Below are 22,676 nucleotides of genomic sequence, written 5' to 3' on the forward strand. Positions count from 1 at the left end.
ACATTGTAAATCAGCTGTACTTCAAATAAAAAAAAAAAGAAATTCACGAGGGAGGAAGTGATTGTGGAGCGCAGTGGTCTGGAAGGCGTCACAGCGGGGCAGTCATGTGGATGGGTACAAAATGTGTAGGTGGAGGTGAAGGTGGGAAGAACATGGAGAGAGTATTTGTGTATTTGGCAGAAAAAAAAAAGACTGAACGCACCCAGGCAAGAAAGTGCAAGTTGTGTTTGAGGAATAGCAAATAACTTAGTTTGTTGGCAGGAAAGTACTCTATTGGTGAATATTTAGTGAGAAAAACATGTGTAGAGTCACTTCAGGGAGGAAACCTGTTGGTATATGTATGTTTTTGTTAGCACCGTCTTGTGAGGTCAAAAAAACATGTCTGCTAACATGTCACATCTAATTAGGATTAGACATGTTGGGAACACATATATAATTCTTCATGCTAGTCCTAACATGGTTATTAACATGAGCTGCTCATAAACATGGCTTTGCTGGTGGCTCAGCAGTAAAGACTGCTCGCCAATACAGGAGACCAGGGTTCAATCTCTGGGTCAGGAAGACCCCCTGGAAGAGGCCATGGCACCCCATGCCCTCTACGATTCTTGCCTGGAGAATCTCATGGACAACGGAACCTGGTGGGCTACAGCCCATGGGGTCGCCAGTCAGAGACAACTTAGTGACGAAACAACAACCATGACACACTCGTAAATATAATCAGGGCAATGTCAAGCCACGATCACGTTAATAAATGGCACTCCAAGCTAATCAGATGTCATACAGTATTTATCTGACATCATAAAGTATTTATCTGTTTTGATAGATTGCTTTTCTTGGCACTATCCATTTTTGGCCCATGAGACCTAGTTATTGACCTGGCAATAGAGTACATTCAGTTTAGGATCAATAGATAAATACTTTTATTGTATTAAATTTAATTATCTATTAAAACATACCTGCTGTTTTCACAGGTTATCGTTTTCTGTGGTCCAGATGCTGAAATGTATTGAACAACTTAAATAATTTATGTATTCGTCACATCTTTCATCAAAGCCCTGAATTTATTTAAAGTAAGTTTTACCTCTAGTATGGAATTATTTTAGGTCGATTGATGGTTTTAACAAAGTGTCTGGGAACATATATAGCCCAAGTGTCCAAGCTGATGTTTCGCACGATTAAAATAATGCCTTCCTAAAATATCTAAGTAATCTCAGATCCAGGAGACATATGGTTGTTACCAGAAGCTCAGCCTCTCTGTATACAGAGGCCAAAACTACTCTCAGAGAGAGTTTTAGATGAAGTACAAAAGGATAGCTTTATTACTTTGCTAGGTACAAGGAGACACACCGGTTTTTGCCATGAAAAATGATGTGTCCCAACTGCAGAGGATTTGATGAAGTGTTTTATGACAATGATTCAAACGTGGGGTCTTTGACAAGATTAGGGTTTGAGCAGGGCTTGTGGTCCCTTCATCTCTTCTCAGGTAGTCTGACTAATTTTGATGAGTTTTTCTGGTCCCTTTAACCTGGGGGTGTTTCTTAGCTGATCCTTCCTTGATTCAGTTCAGTTCAGTTCAGTTCAGTTGCTCAGTCCTGTCCGACTCTTTGCAACCCCATGGACTGCAGTATGCCAGACTTCCCTGTCCATCACCAACTCCCGGAGCTTACTCAAACTCATGTCCATTTCCTTGATTAGCAACTGTTTGAATCCACCCTTTGAAACTCTGGGAAGGTCATGGTGACTGGAGTCTTGCCTATAAGAAATGGGGGACTGGAAGGCCTCCATGCATCGGAGCCCCATGGGTCCCCATTTGGCTTCATTAGTCATGATAGATGCTTCTTCTTTTAAGATTTTTTTTTCAGTGACCATAATCAAGAAGGTCTAGGATAAAGGAAGGCTTCCCTCATAGCTAAGTCGGTAACGCAGGAGACCCAGGTTTGATCCCTGGGTCAGCAAGATCCTCTGGAGAAGGAAATGGCAACCCACTAGCATCACCTGGGAAGCCATCTGAAACCGTGGAGCTATCTACAAAAGCAGGCTCCTGTATAGGACACTCTTGGCTGCAGAAGCAGACACATACACAGGCACATCATCTCTGCACACAGCTCCAAGGCCACATGGCCAAAAAAGAAAAAGGAAGAAAGAAAGAGAGGACTGGAGACTCAGGACCAGAAGATGTAAGAGGGAGTGTGATGAGGACGTATGGGGGTGAAGTCTCTGCTGAGGAGGTGCCAAGCTGGTGGGTTTTGGAGGGCGTCAAATACAAGGGGTAGAAAATGTCAATTATTGAAAACGTTTTAAAGACAAGCCTTGAAGGTCTCTAGCCCTCATCTTAGCAGTTACACTCACTGATCATAATGTGTAACTTTCCGTTGTGATGTCTGGTAGACACGCACACTCACTACAAAGTTTAATGGGGACCAGAGCAAATCACTCCAACCCTAGGGGGACACATTTTCCTGCATTCTGGTTGCTCATGCCCTTCAGGGTTTTAGATAGTTGCCAGTCTGAGCCCCTGAAACCTCAGAGGTCTTCTTTCACTTCAGTATTGATCTCCTGGCTCCAAATACCTTGTTTGGCTCATAGCAAAAATGGCATTGGGATTTTCCGTTTCCATTCATTGCCAAAACCTCTGACTCCTATCATTTCCCTATTCCTTCATTGTTCTTGTTTTGTGTGGTTTTTCCTCTCTGACTCTCATTGTCAACCCTGACAACCGAGGCCGTGGAATCCCTAGGCCTGTGTCATCATCTTGGATTTCCCTGGACCCTTACCTCACTCAGCGGATCATGGAAGCTGTATTTAGGTGACACAGTGGTAAAGAATCTGCCTGCCAATGCAGGAAACTCACAGGAGACTCAGGTTCAATCCCTGGGTTGAGAAGATCCCCTGGAGCAGGAAATGGCAACCCACTCCAGTATTCTTGCCTGGAGAAGTCCACGGACAAAGGAACCTAGTGGGCTACAGTCCATGGGATTGCAAAGAAGCATCTGTCATGAATAATGAAACTGAGCAACTAAGAACACACATACACCCCCCTAAACTTAGCTGCTTAAAATGAAAGGCATTTATAATCTCCTAGCTTCTGAGGGTCAGAAATCTGGCAGAGGCTTAGCTCGGGGGTTCTGTCTCAGGAAGGCTCACAAGGTTACAGCCACCATATTGGTCAGGGCTCAGTCATCTCAGAACTTGACTGGGGCCAAAGGAGCCATGTCCAAGTCCCCTGATGGGGTGGCAGCAAGCCCCAGTTTCTCACTGGCTTTCTGCAGAGCCAGTGACACTCCAGAAAGCTGGCCAGCAAGCCGGGGAGTACTTACAATGGAAGCTGCTTTCTGTAGGGGGTTCCCCTGGTGGCCCAGACGCTAAAGAATCTGCCTGCAATGCAGGAGACCTGAGTCCGATCCCTGGGTCGGGAAGATCTGCTAGAGGAGGGGATGGCTAACCCACTCCAGTATTCTTGCCTTGAGATTCCTGTGGACAGAGGAACCTGGCAGGCTATGGTCCATGGGGTCACAAAGAGTCGGACACGACTGACGGACTAACAGCATTTTTGCCTTTTATAACCAAATGTTAGGAGGGTCATCGCTTCACTCTGCTGCATACTTTCTGTCACATAGACCATCCATGGCAATTATGCAAGATACGAATATCAGGCAGGGGTCACTGGGGGTCTCCAAGGAGGCTGGCCCCTGTAGGAGCTTTCACCCCAGTTTTGCTCAGTGCTCTCCCAGCTCCATGCCTATCTAGCTGTTTCCTCCATCATCTGTCCTGCTCCAACACGGCACTGAGACACAGCACATTTTCTGGAAAGCACCTGTACGCTGACTGAAGGCGTTTCGTGTACCAAATGCCATGCTGGGTACCACAGAGACCTCTGAAACAAGAAGACGTAAGCTCCAAGACCTTCACTGTATATCTGAGAGAACAGAACACACACCAGGATCCTTAGACCCCTTCTCACGGAGAATATAGAAAATGAGCTCAGTCATCGCTTAGGCAAAGAGGGGGATTCCCTGAAAGACCCATGTAGCCCCAGGAAGGAGAACGGTGTGGACACAGCAGGAGGCAAGACAAATCCCAGCAGAACTCTCCCCACGCTTCCCCACTTCTATGACTCCCTCTATTGGCCTATTCTTTCAGACTGGTTTCTTTCTCAAGGCAATCACCAAAGATCTGGCAGCTCTGGGTCTATGTATTGAAGCTGCACTATGTAGGAGATAGGTTTCCCTGGTGGCTCAGATGTTAAAGAGTCTGCCTGCAGGGCGGGAGATCTGGGTTCAATCCCTGGGTCAGGAAGATCCTCTGGAGAAGGAAATGGCAACGCACTCCAGTATTCTTCCCATGGACAGAGGTACCTGGCAGGCTACAGTCTGTGGGGTGGCCAAGAGTTGGACACTACTGAGGAGTTTCAAATTTTAAAATTTAAAGGAAGGGGTTTGACATTATGGCGGTCATTGGGATGGTTGTGGGAATTACAAAGATAAAACTGCAAAGCACGTTCCCTGTTATATGGGGGTGATAGGGAGGTAGGGGGAAGGAAGGTTAAGAAACTCATGTGTAGACTTGAAACCATCCCAAAGAGAAGACCCTGCCTGCATGTAGGTCTGCATATTAGAGAAAGGGACCATGAGAGTAGGGGTGAGCTTGTAGATTGTGTGAAACTGTGTCTCATTTCTAGTATATTCCAAGATTCCGTTCTTTTCCCCTCTCTCTTTATTCAGTTGGGTCTACCTGGTTCTGTCCAGGTTGTCTCTTTAAGATGCCAGTTACATTCATAAAGAAGCCCTTCCCAGACTGTGTTCTGAGTAGTACGTAGTTTGCTGGAAGCCCTAGATTTCTAACAAGTCATAATAGTTTCTGACAGGATCTTTCTTTGGAAAGAAAATGTGAGAAAGCAAGGGGGATAAAAATGTCTTTGTTTTCACAGAGGCACAGTCGGAATGAATAATTAAGAAATTGATACTGAATTCAGCAGCATGATCTGAGCTGTTCGTTTTCAAAAGAAGGTGGATGAGGGTGTGGGTGTGTTTGTGTTTCCAGACGACAGGTGGAATTTCCTGAGTTTTTTTTTTGTGTGTGTTTCTGTTAATGATTCCACCCAACCAGCTGATGGGGCAGAACTCTCTCCTGGATGAGTAGAGCTGTTTTTCCAAAAGGACACACTCAGAACCACTACATGGCTACTTAACTGACATGGTTTCAGAAAGAGGTAGGGTTCTAAGTGCAAAACAATAGCTTCAACTCTGTGTTCAATATCAAAACGTCTTTGTCAGAGAGATAAAATTTTGATTTCTATAGCTTAAAAAAGAGACAGGACTTCCCTGGTGTTCCAGGGGTTAAGACCCTTGCAGAGAGTTGCAGGTCTGATCGCTGATTGGGGAACTAGGATTCTACAAATCACATCACATGGCCCAAAAATTAAGAAAAAAAAAATTACAGGTCTTCCCTGGTGGCTCAGTGATAAAGAATCAGCCTGCCAATGCAGGGGACTTGGGTTCGATCCCTGGTCTGGGAAGATCGCACAGGCCATGGAGCCATGAAGCCCGTGTACCACAACTACTGAGTCCGTGATCTCCAGCTCGAGAGCCGCAACTGCTGAAGCCTGAGTGCCCTAGAGCCTGTGCTCAGCAACAAGAGAAACCACTGCACCAACCAGAGAGTAGCCCCCACTAACCACAACTAGAGGAAGCCAGAGCGTGGCCGTGAAGACCCAGCACAGTCAAAAATAAATAAATAAATACATGAACTTACAAAAGCAAATAAAAATTTTAAAAAGGCAGGTATAAAACATTTCTGGAAGAGTTAGGATACTGATTATGATATTAATAACTTCTACTAAATGTTAATAAATCCTATCCAATACCCTTCTGGATTTTTAAAAACTGAATGAGGCATGTGCACGTGTATGCATGCGCACGCACACGTTTGTGTGTGTGTGTGTGTGTGTGTGTGAATTAGGTTAGGGACTTGGATTTCTAACTGCCTAATACAGCAGTTTGCTTAGAGTTGAGCATCATGAATTCTCATTGTGCTTCACACCACAAGCAAATGGGATTTTGAATGGGAATTCTGTCTGCAACATAATAACCTGGGGTCAGACATTGGACCCTCTCAGAATATTTATGTCTTTGCTGATTTATTTTAACAATCTGTCTGAATATTAACATTCCAATGAGCCTAGTTTTCTTTTCAAAACTGAATTCTTTTCAATAGGCACATGTGAGTTAACATTTTCCCCCCAAATGTCTCATTGAGGAGCAGAGAATAGTTCAATATTCCTTTCCCAATGTGGTATCACTAGCGCATTATCTCCTTCAAATGACAACCTTTGGCAACAGTTCAGATCAGATAAGGCCTGTTATTTATTTAAGGTCCTCTAAGAGCGCAGCCAATTAGAGACTATTGAATGGTACTCCCATCATTGAGGTTTCCTAGACAGGGCTCAGTAATGGGGTTTTAGAGCTCCTGTTACAAGGCATGGCAGGGTGCCTGTTCTCAAAGGGATGTTTATTTTTGGAAATCTGTGATTCCCTTGTTAGACTCACACTCCTTTGATTGTAGGTGTTTCAAAGAAACCTGAGGCCTTGTCCAGTTATTTCTATAAAACCACCTACTTCCCCCCACCCCCTCCCCAATAGAGGTGGCTGGCAAGGGAGAATTCAGTTAAAAATAGGTTTGATAAAACTACTCTGCTTGATTCAACTGACTTCATATAAATAATTCATCAAATTTCTATTAATGAAGTACTCCATTAATTCATTCATTCAGCCAGTTTATTGAGGGCTCACTTCAGTCAAGGCAATAGGTAAGTTCTCTACTCTGAGTTGACAGCAAGCAAATGGACAGTAAACACACATACATGTATAAACATACATGCGTCATCAGCATCAGATAGCAGGCAAACGCCAGGCTGAAAATCCCCCCAGTGTGAAGGATAGACAGTGATGGAGCTAGTACCCTAGTTGAAGGGGCTTGCCTGTCTCATTTAGGAGGACTCATTTATGTGAGGTCTATGTGATCAGAAGGAGTTAAGCTTGTGATGACCTAGGTGTGAATATTCAAGGTAGAGAGAAGAACTTCTTCAAAACTCCCACAGTTGGACGGGCTTGGCATGTTGGAGGAAGAGAAAAAGAGTCCATGTGATGAAGTTCAGGCAGGGGGTTTGGAGAAGTCCCTCTCATGGATGGAGACCCATGAATGGTCTCCATCACGGACAACTGTAGGTCAGCAGAAGTTTAGATCTTATTTTAAGTGCAATGGCTGGTTATTGAAGAGTTGTAATCAGAAGAATGTCATGACTTAATTTAACTTTTCTGCAGCAAAAGAATGATAGGGAACAAGAGAGGAAGTTGGGAGATCAATTAAGAGGCAATTATAGTAGCTAGGAGAAGGAAATGGCAACCCACTCCAGTATTCTTGCCTAGAGAATTCTGTGGACCGAGGAGCCTGGTGGACTGCAGTCCATGGGGTCACACAGAGTCGGACACGACTGAAGTGACTTAGCATGCATGAATGCATTGGAGAAGGAAATGGCAACCCACTCCAGTGTTCTTGCCTGGAGAATCCCAGGGGCAGAGGAGCCTGGTGGGCTGCCATCTATTGGGTCGCACAGAGACGGACACGACTGAAGCGACTTAGCAGCAGCAGCATCAGTATTGTAGACTAGGCCAGTGGCTCCAGTTGTAGAGAAGGCTGAGCCTGGAGAGTGAGCGATGGGGCACTGGAGAAAAGAAAATATTTCATGTTTATATATATACATACATATGTCTCTTTATGCATATACATCTATGTATGATTTAAATTTCTTCCTTTAAACTTTCTGTTTTTATGTTATAATGTGTTTCTATATTATAATATATGTATCTACCATAGTAGATATGTTATTCATAAAGAAATCAACATACAAGGACTTCTCTGATGGTCCAGTGGTTAAGACTTTGATTTCTAATGCAGGGGGTGCAGGTTTGATCCTTGGTCAGGGAACTAAGATCCCACATGCCCTGTGGCCAAAAAATGAAACCACAAAACAGAAGAAATACTGCAAAAAATTCAATTAAGACTTTAAAACTGGTCCACATAGAAAAAAAATTAAAAAAAGAAAAAGAAATCATACCTAATGATGAGTGTGTGTGCTCAAAAAGATATTTTTTCTATGTCACTATGAGCCAAAGGTTTTGGAAGTCCTCAGTCAAGGGGTCAAATGATAGTGACTTGGATTTGGTGGTGATAGTGGAGGTAAAAGGCAGTAGATGTGTTTGGGATAAGGTTGGAAGATAAAATTAACAGAATTTGTTGATGATTGGGTTGTGCTAGTGGAGAAGGAAATGGCAACCCACTCCAGTGATCTTGCCTGGAGAATCCCAGGGACAGGGGAGCCTGGTGGGCTGCCGTCTATGGGGTCGCACAGAGTCAGACACGACTGAAGCGACTTAGCAGCAGCAGCAGCAAGGTTGTGCTAGATTCAGCGTGGGGCCATGAGAACATGTATGGCTCAAGACACAGCCCAGCCCTCAGGGAGGCTTATAGGATATTCCTGACTCAGGAATGAGGATGCAATAATTTTCGAGTTTTTGTTTCCTTATCACTTTCACCTAAGATGTGACTCACATTTTCTTGAGTAAAAATAAACTTCTCTTCATGTCCAGGTGACCTCTTTGCACAACTCTCGGGGCCACCATTAGCATTATATTCTCCAGGGTTGTGTTTTATGAAGTTGTCCTCCAGGACAAAGCATTCAGTATTGCCTATTGAAAAGATGTTTTGTGTGTGTGTGTGTGTGTGTATGTATAATTTTTGAGAATCTTTTCCAGTAGCGTGTCTCTAATTTAGGTTTATTCCACCCCTACCCCTCTCCATCTCCTACTGTCAAGTGAGTCTTTCCTTGAGACTATGGAAACGAAGGAATAATTTGAGATTAACCAACTACTTCATGGCTGAGAGTTCAGGTCTCAAAGGAAGAGTAGCAACCTTAAGGTGGGACTTGGAGCCACGAGCGGAGGCTCTCATTTGTTCTTAGTGAATTTGGTTATAGAAGACTATAGATAGGAACTTCCCTGGTGGTCCAGCGATTTTAAGACCACACCTTCCACTGCAGGGGGTGTGGGTTCGATCCCTGGCTGGGGAACTAAGGTCCCACATGCCACGTGGCCCCAAACCAAATCATAAAACATAAATAATATTGTAACAAATTCAATAAAAGACTTTAAAAATGGCCCACATCAAAAAGAAAAAAAGTAACCCTGGGGTTTCCACATGTGATCAGTTTTCGCCCTTGGTCAGGCTGGAAGTCACTCATGATACACACCTGTTCACTTCATCCCGTCCCCAGCCTCCAAATAACTTACCCACACTAATGGCATTAGTGAACTAAATGAAACCTTGAACATTGTGTCCCCAGAATACGTTTGTCCTTTCCCGAGTCACTCTCATCTCTGCATTGAGAAGTTTTTCCCCAGGCAGCCCTGTGCTTGTCTTCATTCCGCTCAGCCTCCTTTATCACACAAAACTGAGCACAGGTTACTATGTGCTCTTCAAATTATGTTCTAGGCAAACCAGATCCCTCCCTGAGATGGAATTCGTGTAACAATGTCTACGAAGATAAAACTTTATGTTGTTACAGGGAGATTGCAATAACTGTTTTATGTTAACAGTGGTATTTTTGCTATGTTGAAATGAACTCCAAATGACTGGCCGATGGATGAACTCTCAGAATAGAATTTATATTTACATTAGAGACCCCCTTATCTATTAAATTCGCAAAGGGAAACTTCACTTTGTTCTGAAAGCACAGTGTACTCTATTTATCCTGAGGTGAAGAACACACAAGTGTTTTTTTCCCTAAGAAACAGGAAAATTATCTTTTATAATGTTACAATGTTTTAGTTTTTCAGGGAAGCCGAAGCAATAGGCCAGCATTTAAAACAGATTTTGTTGTTGTTGCTATTTCATTGAGGAGGCTTACATTAGAGTGGATTAAAGCCATTTTTTAAAGAAGAACAGAGTCATTATTTTCTAATGAAAAACAGGAGAAAATCTACCTGCCATTTTGTTTCTATTGCTGTTTTGGGGGAGAAACTAAAGGCTTAGACTCTGTGTTTTGGTCTTGAATGCTTGAAAAGCAGTAGAAACAAGACTCCTGCAGTCTCACAACTGCAAATCACCCTAGGAAAATTGGACATATATGCAGGAACTAGCGCAAGACACTTGGTGAATTGATAGAAGCCAAGTGGAGAATTCGTGATTTCTCTTGACAAATACCGTTCGTAGCCCTGCTGTCAGAACAGCAGTATGTCAGTACTGGAGTTTGAGTAAAAGATGAAAATAAAAGTTGAAAATGTAAAACTTTCAAGTGTTGGCCAGTTGTCAACTGCCTCCTGCATTTTGAGCATCCTCATAATGTCTGGAGAATTCACTGCCTGTATTAGTTTTCTGTTGCTGTTTTTTAAAAATTACCACAAACAGTGATTTCACGAGTCAGACACGACTTAGTGATTAAACCACAGGGATTTAAAAAATGCAAATTGGTTGTCTTACAGTTTTGGAGATTGGCAGTCCAAGATCAGTGTCTGTGGGTTAAAACTAAGGTACCACAGGCCAGCGTTCCTTCCAGAGTCCTTAGAGTCTGTTTCCTTGCCTTTTCCAGCTTCTAGAGCCTACTGTATTCCTTCAGCTGATGCTCCACCCTCTGTTATCAAAGCCAGCACAGGATCGCCAGCTCCCTCTGTGTTCACTGCTTCTATCACTACATCTCCTTGTCTGTTCCTCTGAATCTCCTATCTTCATCCCATAGAAATGCTTGGGATTAGACAGTGCTTGTTGCTCAGTCGTGTCTGACTCTGCGACTCCACAGACTGGAGCCCGTCAGGCTCCACTGTCCATGGAATTCTCCAGGCAAGAATCGTGGAGTGGGTTGCTATTCCCTTCTCCAGAGGATCTTCCTGACCCAGGGGTCAAACCTGGGTCTCCTGTACTGCAGGCAGATTCTTTACCGTCTGAGCCACCGGGGAAGAACTAAGGCCCACCTGAATAATCCAGGATGGTTTTGTCATCACGAGATCCTTAGTCACATCTTCAGAGTCTCTTTTGCCATGGCAGGTAACACACTCTCGGGCTCTGGGGGTTAGAAGATGGATGTCTTTGCGGACCATCACTCTGTGGGCCGTCACCTCTCAGTTCACAGGCTGGTCCTTCATCCCGGAGCTCACTCTCTCAGCTCTCGTCATCAGCGCTTGTGCATCAGGTGCACATTAAGTTGCTTGAGTCGTGTCCGACTCTTTGAGATCCCTATGGACTGTAGCCTGCCAGGCCCTTCTGTCCATGGGATTCTCTGGGTAAGAATAGCGGAGTGGGTAGACATCTTCTTCTCCAGGGGATCTTCCTGACCTAGGGACCAAACCTAGCCTCCTGTGTGGCAGTCAGATTTCTTTATTTATTTATTTATGTTTAATTGAAGGATAATTGCTTTACAGAATTTTGTTGTTTTCTGTCAAACCTCAACACGAATCAGTCATAGGTGTACATATGTCCCCTCCCTCCTGAACCTCCCTCCCATCTCCCTCCCCTTCCCAACCCTCTAGGCTGATACAGAGCCCCTGTTTGAGTTCCCTGAGACATACAGCAAATTCCCATTGGCTTTCTATTTCACATGTGGTAATGTAAGTTTCCATGTTACTCTCTCCATACATCTCACCCTCTCCTGCCCATGGCCATAAGCCTGTTCTCTATGTCTGTTTCTCCACTGCTGCATTGAAAGTAAATTCATCAGCACCATCTTTCTAGACTCCATATATATGTGGTAGTATATAATATTTATCTTTCTCTTTATGACTTACTACACTCTGTATAATAGGCTCTAGCTTCATCCATCTCATTAGAACTAACTCAAATTCATTCCTTTTCACGGCTGAGTAATATTCCATTGTATATATGTACCACAACTTCTTATCCATTCATCTGTTGATGGACATCTAGGTTGCTTCCATGTTCTAGCTATTGTAAATTAGTGTGCAGGCAGATTCTTTACTGTCTGAGTCGCCAGGGAAGAGCTAAGGCCCACTTAAATAATCCAGGATGATTTTCTCATCTCAAGATCCTTAATTATATCTTCAAATTCCCTTCTGTGATGGAAGGCAACGCATTCTCTGGTTCTGGGGATTAGAAGATGGATGTCTTTGGGGACCATCATTCTGTGGGTTGTGTCACCTTTAAGTTCACTGTCTGGATCTTTATGTAGGAGCGTTCTCTCTCTCTGTCTCTGCTTTCTTTGTCAGTTCACGTGCATGCTAAGTTGCTTCAGTTGTGTCCAACTCTTTGTGATGCCATGGGCCATCGCCTGTCAGGCTCCACTGTCCATGAGATTCTCCAGGCAAGAATACTGGAGTGGGTTGTCATTTCCCTCTCCAGGGGATCTTCTTGACCCAGGGATCAAACCCATATCTCCTGCATTAGCAGGTGGGTTCTTTACCAACAGAGCCACCTGGAAAACCCTGGTACCAAACTGAGGAGAGGCATGGGACGATCCCCTGGAGGAAGGAATGGCTCCCCATTCCAGTATTCTTGCCTGGGAAATCCCATGGGCGGAGGAGCCTAGTGGGCTACAGGCCATGGGGTCGCTTGACTCGGACACGACTGGATCACCTTAGCACAGAGGCACCCATGTGACCAAGGAGATACAAATGAGATGCACTTGTGCTGAAGTTGGATTTAGAGTGAATCCCCTAAAGAAACAGAGATCTTGCATGTGGTTTTCATCCTGACTTGGTTGGGAAGCTGACAGTTGGAAGAGCATAGATGGAAAGTATGGCTGGTCTCTGGGGAGTGACCTGCTATGCTGAGTCCTTGTTTGGGGATAATGTCAGTAGCTTCTAGGTCATAACTTGGGTTTTGTGCCTGGTCACTTAACTAACCTATAAACCTATTCTCTGACTCATCTGAAGATTCTAAGAGCTACGTATTATCCTGGACTAAATTCCTTTTCTGCTTAAATAGCCAATTTGCTGTTGTTAGCAGTTAACAACCCTGAATAATGTAATTTATCACAATAAGGACCATCTAATTTGGTTCAAGTTAGAACCACGAGCATGCATCAGTGTTTAAAAAAGCAGCGTGGTAGTGCCCTAATCAAGGAAATAAAGCATAAACACCTTATCTAAAATCCCCATCCTAATAGTCTCTGGAATCTAAAAATAAAATCTTTACTTCTCAGTTTCTCAGCTGGATACTTCCCCTGTTCCAGATTAGTAGCTTATTCATGGCTTTATTAGTAATATGAAGATATTGACTTTTTCTCTGCTCACTGAATAACAAATCAATTCTTTCTAATATAAGATTCTTTCTCTCTCCTAAAACTGAAATAGAATTGTTTGTATTTATAAATTTCTAGACCTACCCTCTGGTCATTTCTTTTAAAAAGATTTTATTAAAGCTCTTTATAGAGCAACATCCAGACTCCAAATCTAGTGGCCAAGGAGACCCTATAATGCTGTGAGTGCCTGCTGGGTCACGGCAGGTAGCTCTGGCTTCTCACCCTTCTCTTCGGAGGTGGGAGTGGTGGGCAGTATTTCATCTTTGGGTTCCAGACTGTTTGTGTGATCAGGCAGAGGCTTCTTGCATGCGTGCATGCTGAGTCACTTCAGTTATGTCCAACTGTTTGTGACCCTATGGACTGTAACCCACGAGTCTCCTCTGTCCATGGAATTCTCCAGGCAAGAATACTGGTGTGGTTGCCATGCCAATCCAAGGACTGAGCCTATGTCTCTTAAGTCTCCTGCATTGGCGGGCTGGTTCTTTACCACTAACGCCACCTGGGAAGCCCTAGGGGCTTCTAAGGGCCAGTCTTATCAGTTGAGTCCTAAGGCAGCATGATCTTCACCTTGATGTCTAGCACAGTCTGTCTGAGCAGCACATGGCACACGGCGGTGTCAACATCATGGTTAACAGGGTCCTCACTGTGGACCATCAGGCCATCCACAAGCTTCATGGATTTAGCCCTCTGTCCTTGGAGTTTCCCACACGCCATGACCTCACAGCCCTTGACTCTACTCTCCGTGATGAACCATAGCATACCAGAGCAGGCCCTAGCACTGCAAGGCCTCCTGGGAGTTTGTAACTCAGACACTATGCTTGGGAAAGGATGGACAGACCTCTTGTGGCCACCTTTCCAGCAAAAAGTTCTACACTTCCCTCAGAGAAGCCAAATCTCTTCTGAATCACCGAGAACATTCTGTATCCTGGTGGCCAAGATAATGATTTCTGTCCTGGTTGATGTAACTTGGACTTCAACCCCAGAGTACCCATCTTCAGCCAGCTCTCACGTGAGAAACTCGTTCAGTTCAGCTTTGAAGATGCCATCAGTGACAAACTTCCTCTTCTTGGAAATCTGCACCACCATCTTGCTTTCATGCTCTGCTGAAAGGACAGTACCCTCTGGTTCTTAATTTAGCTGATTTTTCTTTGGAGGCTCAAAGATGGCAGTTTGACAGTTTACTCCCAAATTCTTAGAGGTACCTGACTTGTGTAGCTCTGTTTTCTTTTCAGATTTTTTTCTTTGTTAATGGCTTCCTCCTCTTGTTTGTTCACATCTATAAAATAGAATGAATGAAAGTCACTCGGTCGTGTCCAACTCTTTGTGACCCCATGGGCTATACAGGCCATGGAATTCTCTGGGCCAGAATACTGGAGTGGGTAGCTTTTTCCTTCTCTAGGGAATCTTCTCAATCCAGGGATTGAATCTAGTCTCCCGCATTGCAGGTGGATTCTTTACCAGCTGAGCCACTAGGGAAGCCCCTATAGAATAGCATTGACTATATAGTAGAATTAACTATGCATTCAGAAAATGATTTCTTGGATCATGATAAGAGACTGAAGGTTTCTGGTTCAAGAAGGCAGAGCAGGAGGAGTGTGACCTTGCCTCCTTCCATGAATGCACCAAATCAACTGCTAAACTTGGAACAATTTCCCTCGGGTGGAGTGGTGGGGGGAAGGTAGTAAGATATTGAGTATTGCTATCACAGTACAAGTCTGTATCTAGTAGACAATAATGGATTAAAAAATAAGCAAATATTGAGACTACTAATCAAGGTAGTTGAGGTGAAGGAAGCTATCGTCTACTTTTGTAGAAATTCGGATGGCATTCTGTGACATTTTGGCAAGTTTTAGAGGTGTGAAGCTTAGCTAAAAACAGCTTTCAGGCTCCAGTTATTAATAGACTCATGTTTAGTGAACTGAAATAATAGTTTTCACATGTAAAACCAGGGTCCCCTAGCAGTTCTGTGCTGAATTTTTCCCAAGCCCTTGAACTCTGCAATTACTAAGGTTTAAGGTGGTGTATGACAGTTTGAGAAGTAGGACACTGTAACGTACGACTGTGATCAAATAGCCCTTCCACACTGAAGGTAGTGTGAAAAATACCCTTTCTTTGATCTCTTTCAAGTGAAACGAATGAGTGTTTATTTATCAGACACTGACAACATGCCCGACATTGTCATAGGTCTTACCAGAAATAAAAGAAAAACTCCCACGGTCTTGCCTTCTCAGGAATTTAAAATTTAATTGGTAAAGAAACAATTTTATTTAAGGAAAACTAAGGAATAAAATGGGCTTCCCTAGCGGCTCAGACTGTAAAAAATTCGCCTGCAATGCAGGAGACATGGGTTCAGTCTCTGGGTTGGGAAGATCTCCTGGAGAGGGGAATGGCTACCCACTCCATTGTTCTTGCTTGGAGAATTCCATGGACAGAGGAGCCTGGCGGGCTACAGTCCATGGGGTCCCAAAGAGTCAGACAAGACTGAGCAACTAATCACACCGCACACAAAGAGTAAGACATGACAATGTGTGGAATTGAATGCAATACTGAGGGCTACAGACTGTGTCTTACCTAACTTAGGAGTTTAGACAAAGGACAGAGGAATGTTGGCTAGAGGGAGCCATTTGCGAGGGCTTTCTTGAGAATGGTTATGATGTAGGCTTCTTCTCCAGTTCAATTAGAATATGAATTAAATAATATACTTGTGAATTAAATGCATGTTTAATAGAATATGAATTAAAGAAGGCTAGCACTTCAGGATAAGAAGTAATTCAATCGGATTAAATCAAGAAAAATAAAAACCGCTTAAGATATTTCCAGCAGAGAGGTATTTAATATGGGGAATTAGATTTAAACATTATTGGAGGGAATTTGCTGGTGGTCCAGTGGCTAAGACCCCATGGTCCCAAGGCAGAGGGCTCAGATTTGATCCCTGGTTGGGAAACTAGACCCTATATGCTGCAACCAAGACCAGGTGCAGCCTAATAAATAATTTTTTAAAGAAAGCTTAAAATAGTTATTGAAAAGGTTGGGGGAACAGAAAAAGAAGTGGTGTTCTCAGATGTAAGCAACTACAGGGAAATGTTGTCAGACGTGCAGCCCTGAATCCCTCCCTCTCAAGCATCCTGTGACGGTCTGTTACCTCACTCTAGCCCAGGTATAGTGCAGGTACCAGGGAGCTTTATAGCTACTGCAATGGCCTGAGGAAGAAAGGTTCCTACTCTTCTTTGACCCTCTAATCTCAAAGACAGCCTCTTGTTGGCAGAACCTCGACTGGAACCCTGATAGTCAAAGAGTCTGAAATGTAGCCTCTGGTCTTCTAGCCCCTGCTAAACACCAACAACAGATATTACCTGGTGTGATGTGGCGTGATTGATGCAACTGCTATTTTAGAAAGATTTCTCTGGTAGTAACTGAAGTCCCAGGTCCCCATTGATGCTCCTGCCTGCCTCCTCCCAACCCTTCTCTGCATGCTAAGTTGATTCAGTCATGTCAGACTATTTGTGATCCTATGGACTGTATTCCTCCAGGCTCCTCTATCCATGGGGATTCTCCAAGCAAGTGGGTTGTCATTTTCCACTCCAGCGGATCTTCCTGACCCAAGGATCAAACTCGCGTCTCTTACGTCTCCTGCATAGGCAGGAGGTTCTTTACCACTAGCACCACCTGGGAAGCCCAACCCCTACTCCATCCATTTTCAATTATCTTTGGGATTATTTTTTATCTTGCTATTTTCTACCATATTAACATTACATACTTGTTTTTATGTCTTAGTTTTACCTCCTTAACCAGATTTTTAAAGACTGGGAGCACAGCTTCATTTATTAACAAATAGCAATTTACTGTACAAGAAACAAGATACCCTTTGCAATGTTGATGGCAGAGCAGTGGACAAGACACTCAGAATCAGCTCTAAGGAAGATTATGGTCTAGGGGGGGAAGCTGAGGATAAAGAAATAAATGGATATTTAATATACAAGGTGATAAATCCTATGAAGAACAAGTAGTGTTAAATGATAGATAAGGACTGTGGGGGGGTGGGGAGAGGCTATTTTAAATGTGGTAGCCAGGGCAGGGTTTTCTAAGAGGACCTGTAGGATATGAGAGGGGGAGCCAGGTACATATCTAGGGAGAGAAGTTTCCAGGCAGGAAAAATAGCAAAGGTAGAGTTGAGTCTGGCTGGAGGGAAGCCAAGGAGTCCAGTGATGATGGAAGGAAGACAGCACAGGAAGGTGATTAGAAATAAGATCAGAGAGGGGCAGGGATGGGAAACGATGTGTCAGACAGACACGTAGTTTCTGTATTCTTCACAGAGTTGCTTTCAATTGGGAAGACAACATTTAACCTCAATTTTCAAATCCAACACCCACCTCTCCGACATTATCTTTTTCCCTTTTGTATTTTATTTTTCCTTCTTCTCTCTGATGCAGGTCTGTAGCTATATTTATTTTTCCTTTTATTAAATTGCAAGGACCACTTGCCAGAATGAGGTATACTCGGGCTATTCCTGTGCGGTTTGTTGCCTTAGCAACAAGGCAAATCTTGCGCATTTCAGCTAAAGCTTATCAATAAGGCAGTCTCATAAGAGCCTAATGTTCACATCATTACCCGTCTGTTATGCTTTTTCCTCTGTCCCTTAACCATGGCAATTCTCAGATTAATTAGGCAGATGCAGATTGACTGAACGGCTCCACAGACACAGTCACTCAGAACCAGTAATACTAGAATGATGGTTAAAAATCACAGTGGACACCCCCAAGTTACCATAGTGCTTTTGTTTCCTAGCTCTGCCGCAGCAAATTTTTATCCCTTCCAGGCAGAAGCCTGAAGGTTCCGTATTGAACATCTGTCATCTATTTAGACTGGCCAGTATCCATTACTTAGAAACCTCAGGCAACAATGAAGCAGTGTTTGGAAGGAGGCAGAGTTATCCAGTCTTGCCAACTGCTGTTTAAGAATGGACAGGTATGAGAGTCCCTGAAAGTCAAAATAAAGTAAGAGAAATACATCTCAAAATTTTCAGGTTAAAACTGAAGGTACCTCAACCCCCTGAAATAAATTATTTAATTTATGGTAAAAATGAGCAAAGGAACTGAAACTTCTTTGTTATAATAAGTTGCGCCTCTTGTTTAAAACATTTATGAAAAACTCTAGGAAGATTTGTCTTAGCTTAGAGGAATAGTACAGCAGTATATGTATCTTTCGCTCTGAAAAAGCAAAGAAAGTGAAAGTGTTAGTCACTCAGTCATGTCCCATTCTTTGCGACTCCATGGACTATAGCCTGCCAGGCTCCTCTGTCCACGGAATTCTCCAGTCAAGAGTACTGGCCTGGATAGCCATTCCTTTTTCCAGCGTATCTTCCCAGCTCAGGGATTGAACCTAGGTCTTCGGCATTGCGGACGGATTCTTTACTATCTGAGCCACCGGGGAAACCCATTTATTTATCTATCTAGCATCAATTTATCTGTTGACTGACTGACTGGAATTGAAGGCCAGACTGGTAGACTGGAACTTCAGGTGAGAGCTGGTGTTTCAGTGTTTAGTCTACATTCCGTGGGACAGCAGGTCAGAAGCAGACAGAGTTTCTATGTTACAGTCTTGGGAGAATTTCTTCTTCTACAAGAAACCTCTAAATGATTGAATATGTTGTTGTTGGACTAAGTCATGTCCGACTATTTGCAACCCCATGGACTGCAGCACACCAGGCTTCTCTGTCCTTCACTGTCTCCCAGAGTTTGCTCAAACTCATGTCCATTGAATTGGTGATGCCATCCAACCATCTTATCCTCTGTCACCCACTTCTCCTCCTGCCCTCAAACTTCCCCAGCATCAGGGTCTTTTCCAATGTGTCAGCTTTTTGCATCAGGTGACCAAAGTATTGGAGCTCCAGCTTCAGTATCAGTCCTTCCAATGAATATTCAGGGATAAATAACTTTAAGATTGATTGGCTTGATCTCCTTGATGTCCAAGGGACAATCAAGAGTCTTCTCCAGCATCACAATTCAAAAGCATTAGTTCTTTGGCCCTTAAACTTTTTTTATGGTGCAGCTCTTGCATCCATCCGTGACTGCTGGAAAAGCCACAGCTTTGACTATATGAACCTTTGTCAGCAAAATGATGTCTCTGCTTTTTAATACCGTGTCTAGGTTTGTCATAGCTTTTCTCCCAACGAGCAAGGAAGGGCCTTTGAATTTAGAGGCTGCAGTCACCATCCACTGTGATTTTGAAACCCAAGAAAATAAAATCTGCCAGTGTTTCCACTTTGATTTTGGCCTATCACATTATGAAGAATAATCTGCTTACTCAAAGCTTTTTGATTTAAATGCCAATCACATCCTCAAATACTTTCAAAACATCTAGACTAGTGTTTGATCAAAGAATTCAGCACTGGAGCCTAGCCAAGTTGACATATAAGATTAATTATCAAAAAGCTTAAAATAAGAGATTTGAGGTTCATAGCTCTAGTTTCCTAAAGGTAAATTCTTTTCTTAAAATATGAGGGAGGGAATAAAAAAGAAGTGAAACTAAGAAGTAAAAGAAATATGGCAGATAGAATAAAAATGATTGTAATTATTTTAGCAACTTCCTTATCCTTCATTTTTTTCTCATTTCCTTAATTATAGCACTTCTATATGGTAAAACAATTAGGGAAGCATATTCTAGAAGCTGAATAATAATTTGCTTCATAATTATTTTTATGTAGTACTGTCAAGTGAAAAAATAATCTTATTCTCTGAGAACAGAAAACTATTGCATAACCTGGATAAAATTAAAATCTATATATTTTGAGACTTTTTTCAGCTAAGAGAATTAATGCTTTCCATTAATGTGATATGGTTTGCATAAAACAAACAATGCCTTGTTTTGACAATAAGAGTGTATAAATGACTAAAATCAATTAGTTAGTGTTGGATTTTGACCCTACAAGATGTCTCTCAAAGGCTTATGTGATTACAGCTTGTGTGATTTTTGCAATTTTCCATGATAATCAGTTTCTATCATTAGATGATCTTCTCTTGCAAAACTGGAGCTCATGTCTTTCGTGGTTTGGTGACATTCTCACCTAACTGATAGAGTTATTACTGATATTGGAAATATAAAGATATTGGGGACCCAGAGGATTGCCAGGCTATGACAGTTAGTTTTATGTATCAACTTGCCTGGGCTATAATACTCAATTATATAGTCATGAAAGCATTTTGTACATGTGGTTAAACTCCACAATCAACTAGCCTTATTTATTTGATAAAAATGTAGAATCATTTTAATCCAAACTAAAATTAAAAATTGAATTAAAAATAAAATGAAATTTGCCTAAAAATAAAAATTAAACCAAATTAAAAATTTCAATGAAAAGAGGTACAAACTATTATGTGAAGAATAACTTATAAGGATATACTGTACAGCATAGGAAATATAACCAATATTTTATAATATTGTATAATTTTTAGATATTATGAATCACTATGTTGCACACCAGAAACTTAATATTGTAAATCAACTATACATCAATTAAAAAATGCACAATTAACTTTAAGTAAAGGTGATTACCCTTTATAATATGAATAGGCCTCAGTCAGCCAATCAATTGAAGCTCTTAAGAGTGAAACTGGTTTCTTGCATGAAGAAGAAATTATGCCTCAAGACTGTAAAATAGAAATCCTGCCTGAATTTTCAGCTTGCCACCTGCTCTATGCAGTTCAGATGAACTCCTCAAACATGTAAGTCAATTTCTTGAAATAAAGTTCCAAAAAAGGTATACACATGTATACACACACACAGATGTATATTTACACAAACATTCATGTATATGTGTATACTGGTTCGGTTTCTTTGTGTGTGTGTGTGTTCAGTCGCTCAGTCATGTCCAACTCTTTGTGGCCTCATGGACTGTAGCCTGCCAGGCTCCTCTGTCCAGACAAGAATACTGGAGTGGATTGCCATGACCTTCTCCAGGGGATCTTCCTAATCTAGGGATCTAACCTGAGTCTCTTATGTCTCCTGCATTGGCAAGGGGATTCTTTATCACTAGCACCATCTGGCAAGTCTGTTTCTTTGGAGAACGCTTCAAGATACTCACAGTAATATTGCTTTTTTTTTTTTTTTGACTCATTCATTTGCATTATTGAGCTTGGAATGTATCTGTTAAATCTCAGTGTCTATATGACATTGCCTAGTCTAACGGGCATAAGAAGTCATTGAAGTCATGATGCTGTGGATATATTTGTGTAGACTAAGCAGCTATTTTGAACTGTGGTATTGGAGAAGACTCTTGAGTCCCTTGGACTGCAAGGGGATCAAACCAGTCAATCCTAAAGGAAATCAACCCTGAATATTCATCGGAAGAACTGATGCTGAAGCTGAAGCTCCAATCCTTTGGCCACCTGATGCGAAGAACTGGTTCATTGGAAAAGACCCTGATGTTGGGAAAGATTGAAGTCAGGAGGAGAAGTGGTATGACAGAGGATGAAATGGTTGGATGGCATCACTGACGTGATGGACATGAGTTTGAGTAAACTCCGTGAGTTGGTGATGAACAGGGAAGCCTGGTGTGCTGCAGTCCATGGGGTCACAATGAGTCAGACACGACTCAGTGACTGAACAGAAACAGCTAATTAGGAATGGCTGGCTAGTAACTTGGAAAATCGTTTGCAAGTTGGATTAAATGTTGGGTTTATTAAAACTAGACTGTCATCTTATAAAATTAATTTATATAAGTTTGGCTGTGGGATTTAACCTTCAACGTATTGATTGTCAAATATGCCATCGAGTTGACCCTCTAGTAAAAAAAAGAAAAAAAAATAATATAATGGCAATACCTAAAATCATCCATCTGCAAATTATATAAGATTCCTCTGCAAATGGAGGCAAATCAGATGGGTGAAGTTCAAAGCTTGGTAAGGTTCCCTGTGTGAAATTTCAATACCTTAAAAAAGGATGTCAGAACCTGAGCTTGGTTTAAAAACAAATACCAGCTGAGGGATGTGGCTTAGTTTTCTGATGGAAAATACTAAGATAGAGAATAGCTCAGATGCTCAGGGTACGAACTAATTAAGGAAACTTCTCAAAATTACCCTCCGTAGATCTAGCCGAAGATTCATTCTTTGTATGATTCCAGACTTGCAGACACAAATATGCAGTCTTAGGAAGCTCAGCCTGGAGCCACTTTGTGACAGAAGGCAAATATTTCTTGAAAGTAGATTTGCTGTGCATGGGTTAAAATACGTGGTTTTACAAATTATCAAGAGGGCCACCAAACCCAGATTTACTACTCATATAAAATGTTCTTCTGCTTTCTTGAGGTAACCAAAGAAATTTGGGGAGGCTGACATATGCTTACTTACAACAAGTCAAGCAAGCTAGGTCAAGGAAC

At 42.4% G+C, this 22,676-nt stretch overlaps 1 pseudogene; it reads right to left on the reverse strand.

Annotated features, from left to right (window-relative positions):
• Window positions 1–13,472: 13,472 nt before the first annotated feature.
• LOC136146399 (small ribosomal subunit protein uS3 pseudogene) lies at window positions 13,473–14,389 on the reverse strand (annotated as a pseudogene).
• Between the last annotated feature and the right edge of the window lie 8,287 nt (window positions 14,390–22,676).

This window comes from Muntiacus reevesi, chromosome 14 (assembly GCF_963930625.1).
Source record: "Muntiacus reevesi chromosome 14, mMunRee1.1, whole genome shotgun sequence".
Classification (NCBI taxonomy): Eukaryota; Metazoa; Chordata; class Mammalia; order Artiodactyla; family Cervidae; genus Muntiacus; species Muntiacus reevesi.